An 18,981-nucleotide genomic window follows, 5' to 3' on the forward strand; every position below is an offset into this window, starting at 1 on the left:
TATTTATGACTTGTTTAACTCTTAGTTATTTTCTAAACTCTTGGAAAATAGATTAATTGCCATCTTACAAGTCAACAATATTTGGTTGCTAGTTACAACTCCATCAGTCTCAGTTCTTGGCAGGGTTTTTGAAATGTGCATCCATATTAAGTTACTCAATTTTCTGGACGACAATAAAATTGTTATCGATCAGCTTTATGCGGGCCTATTCGACCTTACATCAAATCATTCGTATCGCTCGATGTGTTTCATTTAACGCGATAAATTTGTGACTCATCGTTGCCATGATTTTATTAAATCTGTCTAAAGCTTTCGGTACAGTTTGACACGACGCTTTATTCTTTAAATTAAGACAACTTAGTGTAACATAGAGTTTCATTAAATCCTATTATAAAAATAGATTTTTCCATGTTTTCCATAAAATAAATTTTTCAATCTCTCATTTCGTTCTAGCTGGTGTCTGCTAAGGTTTTATCTTAGTCAGTTTTGTTCAATATTTATATAAATGTTATCCTCACGTATCCCCAGCCTCATCTAACTTTGTTTGCCAATTACACTGCTGTACTTTTGGCATCTTGGAAATCTAAAAACATAATTTCTAGACTTCAAGATTAACTGAATCTTATCATAAAGCTGTTCATCACTCCTAGTTTTACAATGATTTACTGCATCAATAAGAACAGGCGTAATTCTTCATTGATTTTGATAAACAATCTCATTTTAAAAACGAAGGTTTTATTTAGAATACATCTTTTTCGAATTTTTGAAAAACCTTTACTTTGAAAAAAATCGTGTTAAAAATATTTTTTCTAGAATAGTTTATGCACAAATAAAAAACTTTTTCAAAAGTTCGAAAAAATAGGGTTTTAGAATAAACCTTTGTATTTTAAATGAGAACTTGTATATAAAAATTGATGAAGAATTACTCCTATTCTCACTGATGGCATAAATGCTGTTTTCGACACGCTTGCCTGTTTGGTTATGTGTGTAAATAGCTGATGTTCAGATTTTCTGAGCTCAAATTTTATATTTTATACATTAAAAAGATAAAAGTTCTATAAGAAATGTATAACATATCGGGAAGCATCTAGATTCGTAATACAGGGATCGTAAGTTATGTAAAAAAAAATTTCACTATCTTTTTAGAACTACAAAAGTACGCTGTCCCCATCAGACCTCTATCATATCGGCGTACAAGCTTGTTGGTTATTCCCCTCTAAGCGTACATAACAATTGGTTTCGTTAAGTAGAGTAAGTAATGTTAATGACTGTGAGCGCACACTTACTAATCTCTCATATGTATGTCTTTCTTTGATAGTAGCGTGCATCTCGCAATGATACATGCTAGATACAACATCTGTATGCATTTGTTATACAATAAATGCATAGAAAATAATAAATATAATTGACATATATAAGAATTAGTATATAGATTTGCGAAAAAAATAAAAATTTGTCCAATATTTACTTAAAAATAATTAGTGAATAATTATATATTATATTATTTTAATCCAAATTAAAACATGAGTTCATAACCTATGAAGTAGAACTCCTAGCGCTTTTTTTCTTACGTGGTTGCCCTTGTAGGACTAGTCTACTCTATACGACTTTGACTATTACTACTACTAACATTACTACTACTCCTGATAATAATAATAATAATATAATATAATATAATAATAATAATAAAAATGTACATAAAATTTAATTATATATATAGATATTATTTAATGTTGATTTTATATTATAATAGTAAAGATAATTAGCTTCGACTGGTCATGAGTAAGAAACAGTGAAATGAGTGGAAACAATGCAATCGATCATAAGATAGTAAGACAAGAAATGATAGCGGACGAAAATAAAAGAAACGTTTCATACTTTTCTTCATATTTCGCGTTTTTTTAGACGTATCTATTGATGGGCAGTCATGTGTCGAAATTATCAAGGACACGATTTGTTGAGAGTTCGTCCATAAAACGTCACGTAAATTGATACATTTTTCCTTCTTTTATTATCATAAATTATCATCATTATATATGTCATGATGTATACAATATAAGTATATTCTTCTGTTTTTTTTATTATTATATTATTACATTACGTATTATTATAGTAAATATAATAATACAAAGTGAATTCCTACAGAGGAAACCATAACAAAATAGCACTGGGAAAAAAATCTCGTAAATGATGTGGATTCATGTTCTGATCTTTATTAAAAATAATATATAATATATATATTCACTAATTATTAATTTTGAAAAAATAATCAACAAGTGTATATACTTTATATGCATGTTATCGAATAAAATTATACTGCTGCTGTGTCCTATCTAGCACAGATTATCGTGAAATTCATGTCAACCAAGAGTGGAGGAAATAAATATAAGATATTAGATAGTAACATCTTACTAAATTATCATAAATATCAAATCAATAAATATCAAAAATAAGGAAAAAAGATCAAATTAGTTTATTATTTTTGTTTACATCGATACAATAAAAAAAAACCAAAATCGTTTAACCTCGAGAACTTGCAATTTCTTGTATTACGAATCTAAATGCTTTCCAATATGCTACACATTGCTTATAAAATCTCTACCTTTTAATCTATAAAATCTGAAAAGAACTATACATTTCCCAAAATTGAACAATATTTTAGAAACTCAGATCCATTAACATAAACGATTAGATGCAATAATCATTTTCTTAATAAATATTTCCTTATTTTTGTCATAGAATTATCTGTCCAAAACTCACTAAAATGACCGAGTAAGTTACCTTAGTTTTTTCGTGCGAGCATCATGAAACGTATTTCTTTGCGTTTGAAAATGTTCAAAAAATCTGGGAATTAGCACACAAACAAAAAGGCAATCGTTATCTCATAGAAACAAAACATATACCATCTAAGCATGTATATGAAAATCAGTAACTCAGGTACGAACTTCTCTTCTATCGCAAATTTCGAGAGACACCAACTATAAAACTTTTTCTTCACGAAAAATGTTGGAAACACCATTTATACCATCAATGAAACAGATGTAATTCTTAACCAGTTTTGATGAACAACGTCTCATTTTAAAAACGAAGGTTTAATATACCGTATATTATTATTGAAAAAGTTTTATTTTATTTGAAAAAAATCGTGTTAAAAAATGATATTTTAACATGAAACCTTGTTCATTAAAATCGATCAAGAATTATGCCTGTTCTCATTGATAGCATAAACCTTTAAAAAATCAGGGGTAATGAACAACCTTAAATTGCGTTGATAGAATCCTGTTCCAGAATCTGACGAGATTTAAACTTTTTACGTTTTTGGCGTATGCAACAGTTGTAGTAAAGTGAAACCAAAGAATTTTGAAAATCTCAAATCTGTAGGACTTAGAGACTTGATTATTACGTATTTAGTCCGCCGAAACTTTTGGTAATATTACTAGAAAAGATGTTGATAATATTACTAGAACTTTTGATAGAATTATAGGAATCTCTAATTTTCAGGATTTTGATCTATGGCCAACTCACGTCATAAAGTTATACGAGAGAATTTTTAAAATTTTCGATTTCGTCTCAATCAAAATGTAATTCTTATATATTGCGGTCCGTTGAAAAAATTAGTAATATTTTTAGAACTGTAGTACAATTTCTGTAGTACAATTTCTGTAATACAATTTCGGAGTTTTACGATCTTTAGCAAATCGCAACACGCGGATCTGCGATACGTCGCCAATTTTCCTCGCTTTTGCAGACGCAGGAATGTCCCACCCCCTAAGATTTGCCTTAGAGGGGTTTGCGTAGAGATCAGAACCAGTGTTAAATACCTGGGCATAGTGATAGACTCAAGGATGTCGTTCAGGCCCCACTTTGAGGCCGTAATCCCTAAAGCCGAGGATATCCTCCGGTACCTTAGAAGGCTCCTTTCGAACCTTCACGGACAGGGGGAGAGGAAGCGGCGCCTCTACGGCGGCGTGATCCACTCGGTGCTCTTATATGGGGCGCCGGTGTGGTGGCGCGCCGTCGTGGAGGACATGAGGATCGGGCGGGCTGTTCGGAGCCTTCAAAGGAAGGTGGCGATCCGGGTGTGTTGTGCCTATAGGATGGTCTCCTTCCATGCGGCTATGATGATTGCGGGGATTACTCCTCTCGCTCATTTAGCACCCCAGCTGGCGGAGACGTATGCGGCTGTTAGGGACACAGAGAAACCTGTTCCCCCGTGTACTAAGGCTGTATTGGATGCTCTTGCCAGAAGGAGAGCAATAGAAGCGTGGAAACTTGGGCTCGTAGAATCTCCAACAGCAACGGGGGTGGGTGCGAGGGCGGCTATTGCCGAATGGTTAGTTGAGTGGATTGGGAGGCCGTTCTCTATCGGAACGACCTTTCACTCCACACAGCTGATGACCGGCCATGACTGTTTCTCAGCGTACCTATACAAGATAAGAAAGATTCCTTTCCCACGTTGTTTCCACTGCGAGGGGAATGAGGATACGGCGGAACACACCCTGGTAGACTGCCCGGCGTGGATGCTAGGAATGAGCTGATCGGTGCGATGGGGGGAGGACAGCTAATCCTTCCCTTGATAGTCAGGGTCTCCCTGACTGTCCTGGGGGGATAGGCGTCCTTCCAGACCTTCGCAGGACGGATCATGCGAGAAAAGGAGGGATGTTGAGAGGCGCATGGAACGGACGCAAGAAGAAGTGTTGAGAAACTGTAAACTTAATTTGAACAGAAATAAGTTCCCGCTCCTTTTATAGTCAAGGCCAGCTTCGGCCATCTTGATCGATGTATCAATTCAATGTATCGATTCCTGTCGAAAACAAAACACACACTTCTTCTTGTCTCACACGAGAAAACACAGAACGATACAGATTTGTTTAATTAATATCCCATGTGCATAATCCTGTTCCATCAAGAAGGACGTAGGAGTGAGCGTACGAGTGTGTATGCGGACAGAAGGGTGAATGATAGGCAGCATAGGAGAGTAGTTCCAGTGCGGTCCCCTCGGGCAAGGCTCCGAACGACTCAGGCGGCGCCTGGCTCACGCGTCGCTTCCCATTAAGTGTGAGTGTATACAGTATGTGTATACGGATGTGAATGGGTCTGATCAGCGCACCTTGGGGTAATGATCAGTCCAATATGTATGTATATGTATATATATATATATATATGTATATATGTAGGGAGTAATTGCGTCTCCGGGGGCTCGTGGGCCCCTGTCGAGTGCGCCATAATTGTAAATAGTTGTGGTATGAGTGTGGATGAATGAATGAGAGCAATGCGAATGCCGGCCTGGCTCACCGAGGGGGCATACTGTGCGAATATGTACTACGTTTATGCGCGATACCGCCCATCCCCTTTCTCCTCAGCGAGTTAGTATTAAGCATCGAAAGATTTTTTAGTCGGTAGACGATCCGAACCTGAGAGTATGTTCAGGTGGATTGAATTTGACACTCTCCTGAGTACCAGGCTCAGGGGGCCTATGAAGGTTTTTCCTCCTGACGAAACAAAAAAAAATGGGTTGGGTCTGGTTTGTGTCTTGGTTGTTCGAGTTGTGTCTGGAGTCTGTGTCAAGCAAGACTTGACTTTTATGTATTTCGGTCTGGTGAAAGAATTAGTTATATTTTTGAACTGTAGTACAACTTCTGTCATTAACATGTCCAACATCTCCAACATTAACATATTATTGCTATCTTCTGCAAATCGTTCCAGAAATGTACAAGTCTACGAAACGACGCAAATTTTCGCGATTTTAAATAACATAAGTTTGGCTTTGAAATGTCCGTCCCCCGTGAAAGTTTACGTAGGGTAATAATCTGAAGAGACGAAACGGGCATTCATTTTCTCTCAAACGTCCGGGAAGGAGGCGAACATCATTCCACCCTTACAAGTTTCCTCCCATCTCGATTGCCAAAACCCTATAACTTCCTGCCTAACTCGATTTTCTAATATGCTTTTCCTCTTCTAACTATCACGTCGCGATATATCGTTTCTTTTTCCATCTCGGTGTTTCATTTTTTCTGATACTATAAAGTTCCTGATGCTTGTAAAGTTGGAAATCGATCGGAGGTTTGTCGGTAACAACACATAGGGACTCCGTCGATGCCGTGCGTTATGCGGATGTCAAAGATATGAGAACTCATTGTTGTAACGCAATCGGTTTTCTATGATCTCCTTTTCTGCATAGATCGAACCACTCTGTTGACACGTACGTAACCATCGGTGTGAACATATCACGATAAATTGTTCGGAAAGTGCCGTAGAGAAGTCCTTACTCCCTACGCGCTAATCTCTCTAATCTTACGAAAAGCAACCTTACCTTGTCTCTTAAATATTGGCAGTGTGTTCTCACTTCCATGCCCTTATCGAAATGCACCTAGAGATATCTAACCGAGTCCTTAAATCTTATACTATTCTAATGATAAGTGTCCTACTGACGAAATCGGTTTTCTTGCGTTTTCTATCGGTATACTATCACTCCCTTTTACTAATAAATTCCCTTTTAATCCTGTTGGTTTCTAGAATAATAGTTTCCGTTTTACGCTCGGATATTACGTTTGGCTGAAGAGCACCAGCTGGAGATCTTTTCTACCATGTGATTTCCTTTAAATTTGAACTTGTTTCGTCAGTCCCTATTTATTACAACTAATAGATCATTCAAGTACGTCACTACATTGACTTTTACCGAGTCATCAATGATATTAGGTTCCAGTAAGAAGGACCGAAGATTAATCTTTGAGGACAACCTTTCCAAGCCCGCTTTGATACTTCCTGCTCTTTCAGAGAAGTCTTAATATTCTGATCTTCGAAGTAACTCTTCATTATCTCGAACTCGTTCTTCGGGCAGTCTCTTTTCCTAAGTGCCTTAAGAACTACAGGCCACCATACGTTGTTAAAGGTATCCGAGATAACAAATAATAACGCGATGATATATTTCTTCGGAGAGGTAAAAACGATTCATCGTATATCTACTATTGCATCGTTTATCGAGCGTTCCGGGATGAAACTAAACTGTTTATTTAAGATTTTTTCTAGCGCGAACAAAGTATCGGCGAGATGTAACTTCAACAACACCTCGAATACTTTCCTTATAATGAAGAGAATTTATATTTAATATTGGGCGATACGATTTTGGATCTTTCGCGTCCTTTCTGGAATACTTTTAAGGAGCCCTCTTTCAAGATAAACAGGAAGGCATCCATTAAATAGTTCTATGAAATAACCCGGCGAAGGCTCTTTTGAACAAATATACTTCTATTAGATTCATATTTTATCGTTCTAGAGTGATTAATTATTCATGCTACCTCCTCCTTCATGAAAAAAATGGGCATCCAGTGTCTCAGGCGTAGTACGCGAACTGTTTTATTAACCGTTGCTTCGGGGTTTCTCCAATTCGTTGTCTAGGATATGTTCGCGTGCTAAAGAATAAACTGGCAGTTTTTTCCATACTCCTCGTGCTAGTATCGCTCCGCCTGGAGTGCTAATAACTCTTTCAACTCGATGTTCATTAGACTGCTGCTTATAGACAAAGCTCCAGTGCTCCAAATTATCATGCGACGTAATATATTTCCTCCAGCTTTCGAGGTTTGTTCGACGGACTTCCTTGCTGTATACTCGCAAAGAAGAGCGGTTTTTCTGCAGTAAACGGAAGCGCGCCTGGTTATCTTTCTTCTTTTGGTACGCGCGCCTTAACATAGGCTTTTTTTTTATTAGTTAGCGCGATCATTCATCACTATTTCGACATTTTAAATAACTTTTTTTGAAGCACTGATACAAAAGACTGAATAACTTTTATGAGTTCTTTAGTCCGATTCTCTACCTCTAGGGCTGATCCTATGTTGCCCCTTTTAGATTTGCTTCAGGGACAATAAATATTCGTTCGGAAACAGATCCCAATAGGCTCTCCTAACTCGAATCTGCTGTTCTCCGTTCTCCTCTCCCCCTCCCATCACCCACCCCCTTTCGTGCAACTTTTGGTGTACGCAACACAATATCAACCGAGTTGTTATTTCTGGAGATCCATTCCGTTCTCACTCACCAATCGCCGATGTATTGGCACATATATGTGCGAAATTATCGTTCAAAAGGTGGGTGGCTGGCCGGTACGATTCATGTCAGACGCGTAAATGAGGTCTTATAACTTTGAGCCTCTTTCTTCTATTCTTTGAAAGCTTCAGAGTGATGATAGCGTGTTAGCATCCAGTGATATAATTAATCTCTTCCCCTTAGAGATCGAACCACCGATTCCAAATGTTTAAGACGCTCCTCTATTTCGTCGTTGTACTTAAAATAGTGCGAGCCGACGTAGAAGGAGAAGTTAAATGTCTCAACTTCTGTACAAATATAATGGTGATTGTTGTGAGATAAACAGTATGTGAAGCGTCAGATTGGTCACCGCGACTGCTGACCAAGATTTTTGGTCCTGGATGGCTGCAATTCTCGCTTCGAATCCTAAAACGGTAATACTTCTAGATATACAGTTCCTGCAATAGCGGAATATCCACTTATTTTTGGTTAACAAGCTGACGAATCTTCCCCGTTACTACAGCTGAACGTTCCATATCCTGCCACAATATCGTAACTTTCGAGGTCGCGAGGATCTTGTCAGAGATGGAGCTCTCTTTTGAATTCGTTTCTTTCTTCGAGGTCGGGATATAAGCTTCAATGAGAGAGACTTGTGATGATTCTCGCTGCGCCGATTCGTGAGTTTTTGACCGCGATTCTGTAATGAAACTCGCTGCTGTCTCCACCGAGTTTTGCAATGAATTCTTGCGAATGAACGAATGTGGGTATACGGACGCATTTCTTCTCTTCCAGGATTATTTTTACTTGGTTTCCCTAATTTCTTGTTTGCAGTGGCCTCGTGAGAGTTGTTGCGGAACTACGATTTGCTTTGCGGTTTTATCCTTGATTTTGCTTTTGTTTGGTCCTAATCTAGATATCGTGTGTTCCGCCTAGAACGGTCACTTTTGCACTATCTTATCGCACCTAACTAAGACTACGCGAGCAGCACTAGTATTGTGACTTTTATCAGCAGAGATAATCGTTCGATTATCCCTGCCTCGAGCTCTGTCGTACGAATGCACGAGTACGCGGTTGCGAGGTCATCAATTTGGAGTTCGATTGATAACTATAAATTTCCTTTTTCGAGTTCGAGGGAGTTCTCGCCAGAATTTTTTCGGATCTGCTTATTGCGGGTATATTTGTGACAGATCTGACATTAATCGCGGAATTTCCTATATCTGCATGCCCTGCTTTTGAAGATGGTATCGGCACTTCCTATCACACCTTTTTAAAGTAATTCTCGTAGCAGAAAGGTTGACTTTGTTCGGATTCACTTCGGATCGTAAAGGGCAACTAGAAATCACCCGGTGAAAAGCCTTAAGTAACGAGATTGCACCCATCTGATGACGGACTGAGTCCCTACACTGTCTTTCATCGTAAGTGTATTTTTTCTCATCACATTGACCGTCCTTAATCCTGAGAGATCTGAACTGGAGGTTATTTTACCTCCAGAATATTTTTTTTCACGGGCAACCATCATGGAATTTGAATGGAATTTTCTTTATCGAAAGTAAGAAAAGAAGACATCTGAAGAAAATTTATTTGAAAAGAAAATGGTATCCAGTCCCACCTAAAAGTAGGGACCAGCCACACACATACACACGCGCGCGCGTGTATGAATATTTTACTTATTATATTTGTTGTATTTATATTTGTAATTTCCTATTCGTAAGTCTCAATTTATTTCGAGAGTTTCTATATAATTAAAATTATTAAATCTTTGTTTCGCACGCAATAATCCCAAATTTTTATATACATTCTAAGTGAATTTCTGTCTTAACAGTTCGGCCATTTTCAAGCTGCTTATCCTATCCAAGTCCCTTTCTATTGGATGTGCCTGTACGGTGATTGGTGGACAAATCGCCTGAACAATCAGGAAGTCATGTGCATTGACATCCAAAACCTCTAAAACTAGTAAACTTATTTTTCCTCATGACTCTTATAGTTTTGGATTCCACAGTAACTGTGATTAATATGTCAAGTTATTTACCGTATACTAAATAATAGACGGAGATATAAATGTGAATCGACTCTTTAGTGCAAAGTGCATCCAACTAACGAGTCATAGTTTTTTATTCCTAAGTTGTACCTTAAACCTTCTATATAGTTAGAATAAATAAATTAAATTAGATTAATTAATTAAACATATTTCGCATAAAACATTCCCGAATTTTTATATACAATCGAAATGAAGGTCTTCATGTTAGCAGTACAGCCAATCGATGACTGCGTACACGGTATTCGTCGTAAAGTGAAACGAAAGAATCTTGTCTCTTTGGGGTTAGGTGGGTTAAAAACTGTCCTATTTTTTTTTTAGCTTTTTATGCATATATGGGATATATTTTAACCTATCTTGAAAAGTTGAAGTTATTCATAGTCATATAGTGTAATATTTTATTTACTTTTTTTTCGAAAATTCTGTGCAACTTAGGTTTTTATTTTCTTTAAAATCGTGTGCCTTAAAGAGTTAAACCTCTGATTAGTATCAAATAAAATGTGTGTCAAATAAAATGATCCTCCGAGTTGATGAATAATATTTTCAGAACTATTCCACAACTTCTGGTTGAGTTATTGAAATCTTCATCGACTTGTTCCAAAATCACGCCTGTTTCGGCTGTATTTGAGTTGCATATGTAATTCGTGCCAATCAGAATTTGATTCTTATATATTGCTTTTTTTTGGTCCTAATCTATCTATTTTTTGGTCCCTTTGAGATAACATGCAATACTTTCAGAACTATAGAATAACTTCTTAAGGAGTTCTTGCTATTTTTACCGATTCAATCCAAAATAGCGTAAATATGCGAAACGCTGCCAATTTCCCGTTGTAATTTAACGAGATCCTCTAAGGAAGTTATATGTTTATTTCTTGCGTTAAATCGATATTATCTGGTTTCATGGTAATTGGACGACATTTTAACTTATCATGTTTTCTACTGTTGGTCATATATTGTTACATCCCGGTCGATGCGTTCTTCAAAAAAATATATATTTATCTACTACGTGTGATTATAGCTCGATATTGATATGGGCAGAATATCGATTGAATAATGCAAAGCGGATTTGACTCCTTTACCTTTGATTTATCGTAACATTTTTTTCTTCCTTTTGTACTCAGGAATTTGTGCGTCCCAAAACAGATGAAATAACTCCTTCCTGATCTTTAGATACCTTGGAGTACGAAAGTCGGCTGGCAGAAAGTAGAGGGTGGTATTCACAATTTAAATGGAGGAATAGATGTTTGAACGATTTCTCAACTTGTTCTGCGAGTTCTTCTTTTATCACAGGTTTCCTTTCTAAGACGTCTCGAAGAATTCTATTTGGGTAGTACAAAGTTGCGATAATTCGACGTAATTGATACTTTCTAACTGTGCGACAGTATGGAATGAACAAGATACATGTATTATATTGTAATTTAGGAAATGAAAGATGTATGAATTGAAAGAGTATCGTTGAGAAATGTCATTCGTGCGAATGGTCCTTACCGAAGTGAATTTTTTTCAGCGTTTCTAATAAACTACATTTGGTGAGAGTATACTTCAACTATGCAGGCGGTCCTCACCGGACGAAGCAATGATAATCATAACGGTTAATCATTGTGAACCACTAATATCGTACATTTTGTGTGGTCCGTCCTCACCGAAATATATCTAATAGCTTGATTCACAGATCTGCTTAAGTTGACTTTAGGATTATTACAGAATTACGATACATGTTTGTTAGAAAGGTTGCAGTATGAGTTATAGTGCTGTATCTTGAATTGCACAGAAGTTAGGTATAGAATCGCGAATAGTTAATTTAAGAGAATGCAGTGGTTTTTGTTTTAAAACTATCACGATTGAATTAGAAATTATGCGTGTGACTGCTACTCTAACTGCAAATGCTAGAATTCGAACTGACTGATTGACTGACTATCTTATTGTGCAACTGTGTTGCAAATGTAATTGTCTCCATCCGTGACTGTAACTTAGTTGATTCTTCACTGTAACTGACTCGAAGAGAATCGTGCTGCTGCTTATACAATGGTTGTCTCCACGTCGATGTGGAGGTTGACTCTGCTGTGTTGTGTGATATCACGTAGTGACTTTCGTAACTTGTATGTAGATCTCTCACTGGAGCGGTCCATATGCAACATGGAATGTTACATGCGTAGGCGTGGTACACGTGTTTGTGCGTAAGTGACTCGTAGTATAGCGTGGAGTGTCGTATATGTATGGGTGTGGCGTGATATGAGGTTTGGTGTCGGCGATGTTACTTTCTAATAATAATATTAGAAAATTTAGATTCTAAGTATAGTGCCTTAAAGTAGAATTACAATAATATCTTTCTACATTGTTAACATGTAGTAAAGGACAACTTCTTGTATATAGTGGCCATGAGGTGAATGACTATTCCTCTAATAGAGTGTCGGTAGGTCACCTGACATTACTAGAGTTTCCATTTTTTTATCATTTATAGATTGGATTATTTTATCTGAAGATATTTCTTGTATCCTACTGTTGTCATAAAATTTATGTTCATCCAACATGGTACGGAACGCTACATATATACATATTATCTCACAAGGAGCGTCTTACGCGATTTGTACCAATTTTGATCCTTACCTGTTATGCACAGTTATGGCACGAGATTGGTGTGAACAGAATATTGATTGGATAGTACAAATTGAGGTATTATGAATATATAAATAATATTATAAAATATGTATCCCGTGTCCATCCTATACGGAGTCATTTCTTACAAACTAATACTATTATACGTTAACTTCGTGCCCATTATATGGGGAGTTGTCTTTTATTATATATGTACGTAAAAAAGTATTATTGTAATTAAAAAGAACATATATATATATATTTTTCTTTACAATATTGTATGTAAAATATAAGTATAATATGAGGAAATAGCGTCGACGAAACGATTATCTGCCCATAACGCCGACAACACACACCACAGACGTACGTTGTACGTAGAAATTTACGACATTCTACGACATGTAGTACGTACTCATGGGACATACGTGATTTGCAGACTCTTACGAAGCTCTGCGGCAAATTACGTAGGCCTTGTGTACATTTGGAATCCAGATACCGCTTCAGCGAGAGACCCATCCTTTATAACATATTATGAATCACTTATGTCACTACGTGAGATCATCAAAGCGCAGAGTTCAAACGTCACTTAGTAGATGGCGATTCAACGCTACAACCAATCTCTCCACATAGACTAGACTAAGAACGAGTCCTTTATAAGTACCAGCACAACTGGTACAGTGCAGTATCAGTCAAATCAGTGGCCATTATAGATAGTTACAGTCCTACTAACAGTCAGTTATAGTGGCAATTATAGACAGTTATAGACAGTTTATCAACTACAGTTAATTTAGTCGTCAAATCGAATCTAATACACGCCTAGTTTTTAATTCAGTCGCGATAGCCTCAAATCAAGAAGCACTGAGTTCTCTAAAATATGTTATTATTAATATTAAATCTAACTTTGTATTTTAAGATACCTTCATGTAGCTCACTTGTATAGAAATTATTATAGAATTGGCGTACCGGAAAGTTCTGCCCGTTTTTAGAATAAAACAAAATAATAAATTTTTCATACCTTGAATAAACTTTATTGAATAATATAATTGTCATAATTATTTATGACTTCTTGCCGACGTAATGGCAATTTGTATATCCCATTTTTAAAAAATGCCTTATCCTCAGAGGCAAAAAATTGAACCAGTGTTTGTCTGATATCTGCTTCGTTTTTGAATTTTTTGCCCTGTAAAAAATTTTATAAGGACAGAAATAAATGATGAATGGAGGATGCTAGGTCCGAGGAGTATGGTGGATGCAACAGAATTTCCCAGCCTAGCTCTGCGAGTTTCTGACGAGTCCCTAAAGCAGTATGTAGCCTGGCATTATCATGAAGCAGTCTGATGTCCTTCCTATTGAATATCGCCGGTCACTTTTCTTGGAGTGCTGTTTTTAAATTATCCAATTGTTGACAGTACCTCTCCAAATTTAGCTTTTCGTTCGGTTTCAATAGCTCTAAACGTATTGGTCCTCGAATGTCCCACCATATACACAATATTCTCTTACTCAGGCTCAATTTCGGTTTAGAGGTGAAGGTTTTCCGGGTTCACAATATGCCCTTTTCCTTATGATGTTTTCGTAGGTAATCCACTTTTCATCCCCAGTTATCAACCTGTCCAAGAAGGGTTCCATTTTGTTTCGTGCAAGCTGAGATGTGCATTTGATGACTCGATCATTTAAATTCTTCTCACTTAACTCATGTGGCACCCATCTCGAATATTTCCACACCAATATTAGTTTTCGAATATGACCCTAAATGGTTTGTTCAGCTGAATCAAGTCTTTCCACAATCTCCGATGTTGTCAAAAAAGGATTTTGCTCTAATATGATCTTGACAGTATCGTCGTCGATCCAAGATGGTCGTCCAGAGCGTGGCTTATCAGAAAGGTCGAAATCACCTATTTCAAATTTTTAGAATCATCTTCTGCATGTTCTATCAGAAACTGTATTTTCACCAAACACTTTCAATAAATTTCTATACGCTTCTGTAGCATTTTTTCCTTGTTGAAATTCGTACAAAATACAGTGACGTAAATGAATTTTATCAGTAGTCATGGATACACGATCGCGTCTTACTTAATACTAACATGAATCATCTTCGTTTTAGTTCATTTGCTAGATCAGTATGTATACATTCAATAATAAAAAGAAAAAGCTAAATATGCATCAAATGAATATGCGCATACTTGTTGAAACTTGTTGTAACCGGAACGGACAGAACTGTCTGGTACACCTAATATATTATTATTTAATCTAGTATCTTTTTCATGAAAACTTCGTTATACAATAATCCTAATACTATTTACTTATAAGTAAATCTATGAATTCAGCTTATTTTATACGCATCAATGAAGACTGCCCGTACTTAAGTATGTTTATGCGTGTAATTACTTTGTTCAGTGAGGACTGTCCGCACGTTCAAAGTACACCCACATCAACGGTCATTTCAGAGATGTTGCAAAGAAATTCACTTCAGTGAGGAATGACTGTACGAGTGACACTTTCAATATTTTATTTTAATTCAATGCTTTTCACTTAATGTTACGATAAGGTTTTTTTCTATTCCTATGCCAAAGTTACGAAGCGCGGACAGAAAAAATCAACTCCGCCGTATTATCACAGCGTTATACAATCCACAGAAAATTTTTCGCGTCGTCTTAAGAGTGGAGCCTGCGATAGAAAATAAATTAGCAGAACTCGTCGAGAGGCCGTATCGTCTTACTCCTATTACTCTTTTTAAGAAGTGGATACTACCCTTCACTCTTCCACCAGCAGACTCTTGAACTCCACGATATTTACAGATCAGAGAGAAATTATTTTCTTATCGCTTTACAACCGTTCTTTCATTTAAAAGGTTGATGCCGTCCTTCATTTTTCCGCCAACCGATTTTTGTATTCCGCGTTGTCTAGAGATCAGGGAGGAATCTGGAATCTGGATCCAGATTCGAGTGAGTCTGCGAAACGACACCAATTTCCCGTTGCAATTGAAAATTGAAAAAATATGCTTACAACAACGTTATATTCTAGTTACACTTGTTCAAATGGTTTGGTAGGGAACGTTTTCAATAGAATTAGACGTGATTTCAACTTTTAATGTGGTCGATCGCTGGCAGTATATGCGAAAGTCGTAAAGTGAAACAAAAGAATCTGCAAAACTCCGAATCTGTTTCAGTCAAGACTGTATACTTATGTAATTTGACTCGCTTAATTGATTAGTAACATTTTTGGAATAGTAGCACAATCTCTGATAGGGTTATTCTGATCTTTAGCGACAATATCCAGAGTTTCATGGATCTGCGAAAGGCCGCTAGTTTCTTGTTGTAATTCATAGAATATCCTTAGAAGTAAGTAATATTCCTTCGTCAAACCGCATTGATAAAAAACGGTTTTAATAGAATCGGAAGAGCTTTCAACTTTAAAATATTGTATCACCGGTAGCATACGCGAGGCTGGTAAATAGAAATGAAAGAATTTGCAGAACCTCGAATATATTCTGGCCAAGATTTTTTTCATATGTTATACGATCTACCGAATCGAATGGTAACATTTCCAGAAGATTAGCACTATCTCTGACGACATTATACTGATTATGAGCAACTGGATGCAGTAACTTGTGGATTTGCAAACGTCGCAAATTCTTCGTTATAATTCAAAACATATCTTCGCAAGAATGTTCTAGTTTTATTAATTTCGTTAAACGGCGTTAATAGGAAGCCAGTTTCCAAGAAATCGGATAAATTTTCGACATTCCATTTATTAATCGACGGTCGCGTACACGAAAATCGATGTAAAGCGAAACAAAAGAACATTCAAAACCTTGAATTTGTTTTATTCAAAAAATTGTTTTTTATGTATTTCGGTCCTACGAATCGATTGATAATTACTAGAATTGTACCATGACTTTTGTAGGAGTTATTTTAATCATTATCTATTGAATCCAGAATAACTCTTGTCTGCGAATTGACGCCAATTCTTTGGCGCAATACAAATAATATCTTTGCATCAATGTTATATTCTTCTTACTTTCATTAGATCGTGTCAATAGAACCCAGTTTCGACGGAATCAGACGAAATTTCATTTTCTCTTGTTTTGACTGAAGGCAGCGTATGTGAAAATCGTCTTAATGAGAAGTAAAAGAATTCTCAGTATTTCGAATCTGTTTCAACCAAGACTACTTTCTTATGTAATACGGACGCTGAATCGTTTAGTAACATTTCTAGAATCGCAGCACAACTTTTGTCCGAATCATTGCGATTTTTAGCGACTAAATCAAAAATTGCAATGATTTGCGAAATTATATTAGTTTTACTTCGCTATTAAAAAACTAATCTCGCAAGAATGATATGTTCATTTTACTTCGATAAACCACGTCGGTCGAATCCGATTTCGAAGGAATCGGACGAGGTTTCAATTTTTTACATTTTGACCATTTGCCACATGTGCGAAAATGGACGAAGAGCCAAATGAAAGAATTCTTAAAACCTTGAATCAACTTCAATCAAGACTTGTTTCTTATATCATTCGGTCCTCTGAATTGATTGGTAACATTTCCACAACTTGTCGGAGTAATTGTTATTTTTAGCAATAAAATCGCGCAAGTATGCTAAACGACGTTAATTCTTCATAATAATTTAAAGATAAGTAATTTAAAGATTATTCTCACAATAACGTTATATTTATGTTATTTTTGATAAAACTTATCGATAAAATCCGGTTGCCAAGAAATCGGAAGAGGTCTTATCTTTTCACGATTTGACTGTTGGCCGCGTACACGAAAATCGACATGCAGTGAAATGAAAGAATTCTCAAAACTTCGGATTCATTTTAACCAAGATTTATTTCTTATGTAATTCAACCTGCCGAGTAAATTGGTGACATATCCAGGACTGTAATGCAACTTCTCTCGAAGTTATTTTGATCCTTAATTTCTGAATCCAGAATCGTTGCTGTTTGCGAAATGAGGCCAATTTTCCGAAGCATTTCAAATAATATCCTTAAAAGGACGTCATATTCATTTTATTCTCGTAATGCCGCATCGATAGAATCCGCTTTCGGAGGGATCGGACAATATGTTAACGTTTCATGTTTTGCTCAATGACTGCGTACGTAATAATCAACATAAATCAATTTAAAAAAGTTTTCAACATCACGAATCCGTTTCGACCAAGACATGTTTCTTATATAATTCAGTCCGCCGACTTGATTGGTAACATTTTGACATTTGTTACAAGTTATCTCAGATTTATTTCGACCTTTTGTTTCTGAATGCAGAATCGCTCCTGCCTCTAAATTGATTCCAATTTGCCGAAGAAATTCAAATATCTTCGCAAGGACGTCATATCATTGTAATTCTCGTTAAGTTGCATCGATAAAATCCGGTTAGGAGAGATCGTATAATAATAATTCAACGTTTTATCTTTTGCCCAACTATCGCGTTTGCTAGAATCGATGTAATTTGAAACGAAAGAATTTTCAATATCTTGAATCTGTTTCAACATAGACTTGTTATGAGATTCAGTCTGTCGAATTGATTGGTAACATTTCCAGAACTATGACACAACTTTTGTCGGAGTTATTTCGATCTATTTTTGCTGGATGCAGAATCGCTTCTTCTGCGAAATAACACCAATTCACAGAAATAATTCAAGTAATATCCTCGTAAGAATGTTATATTCTTTTTACTATCGTTAAGCTGCATTGATAGAGTCCGGTTTTGGAGAGATCAGTAGTGATTTTAATTTTCATGTTTTGACGAATGTCACGTATATGAGAATTCTCAATAAGTCGAATTTATTTCAACCAATATATGTTTCTTATGTAAACCTGTTCGACGAATCGATTGGTGACATTGCCAGAACGGTGACACAATTGCTGTCGGCGATATTTCGATTCTTAACTGCAAAATCCATAATTATTAATATTTGTGAATTGACGTCAATTCTGCGTTACGATTCAATTAATATCCTCACATAACGTTATGTTCCTCTAATTTTCGATGAACCGCGTCGATAGATTCCGGTTTCGGAGTGATTGGTTGTGATTCAATTTTTTTTTCATGTTTAGACGAAAAACCGCGTTCCCTAGAATTGACGTAAATCATAACGAAAATATTTTCCACCTTAACCAACATTTGTTTTTTAAGTAATTCCTTCTGCCGAATCAATTGGTGACATTTCCAGATCTGTGATACAACTTATGTCGGAGATATTTAAATTCTTACTTGTTGAATCCAGAATCTCTCGTGAACGCTAAGCGAATGTCAATAAACCTTTACAATTCAGTTTATATCCTCGAGAGAATATTATATTCTTATTACATTTGATATGCCGCGGCGTTA

Source organism: Vespa mandarinia, chromosome 1 (genome assembly GCF_050613455.1).
Source record: "Vespa mandarinia isolate Hongniang chromosome 1, ASM5061345v1, whole genome shotgun sequence".
Classification (NCBI taxonomy): Eukaryota; Metazoa; Arthropoda; class Insecta; order Hymenoptera; family Vespidae; genus Vespa; species Vespa mandarinia.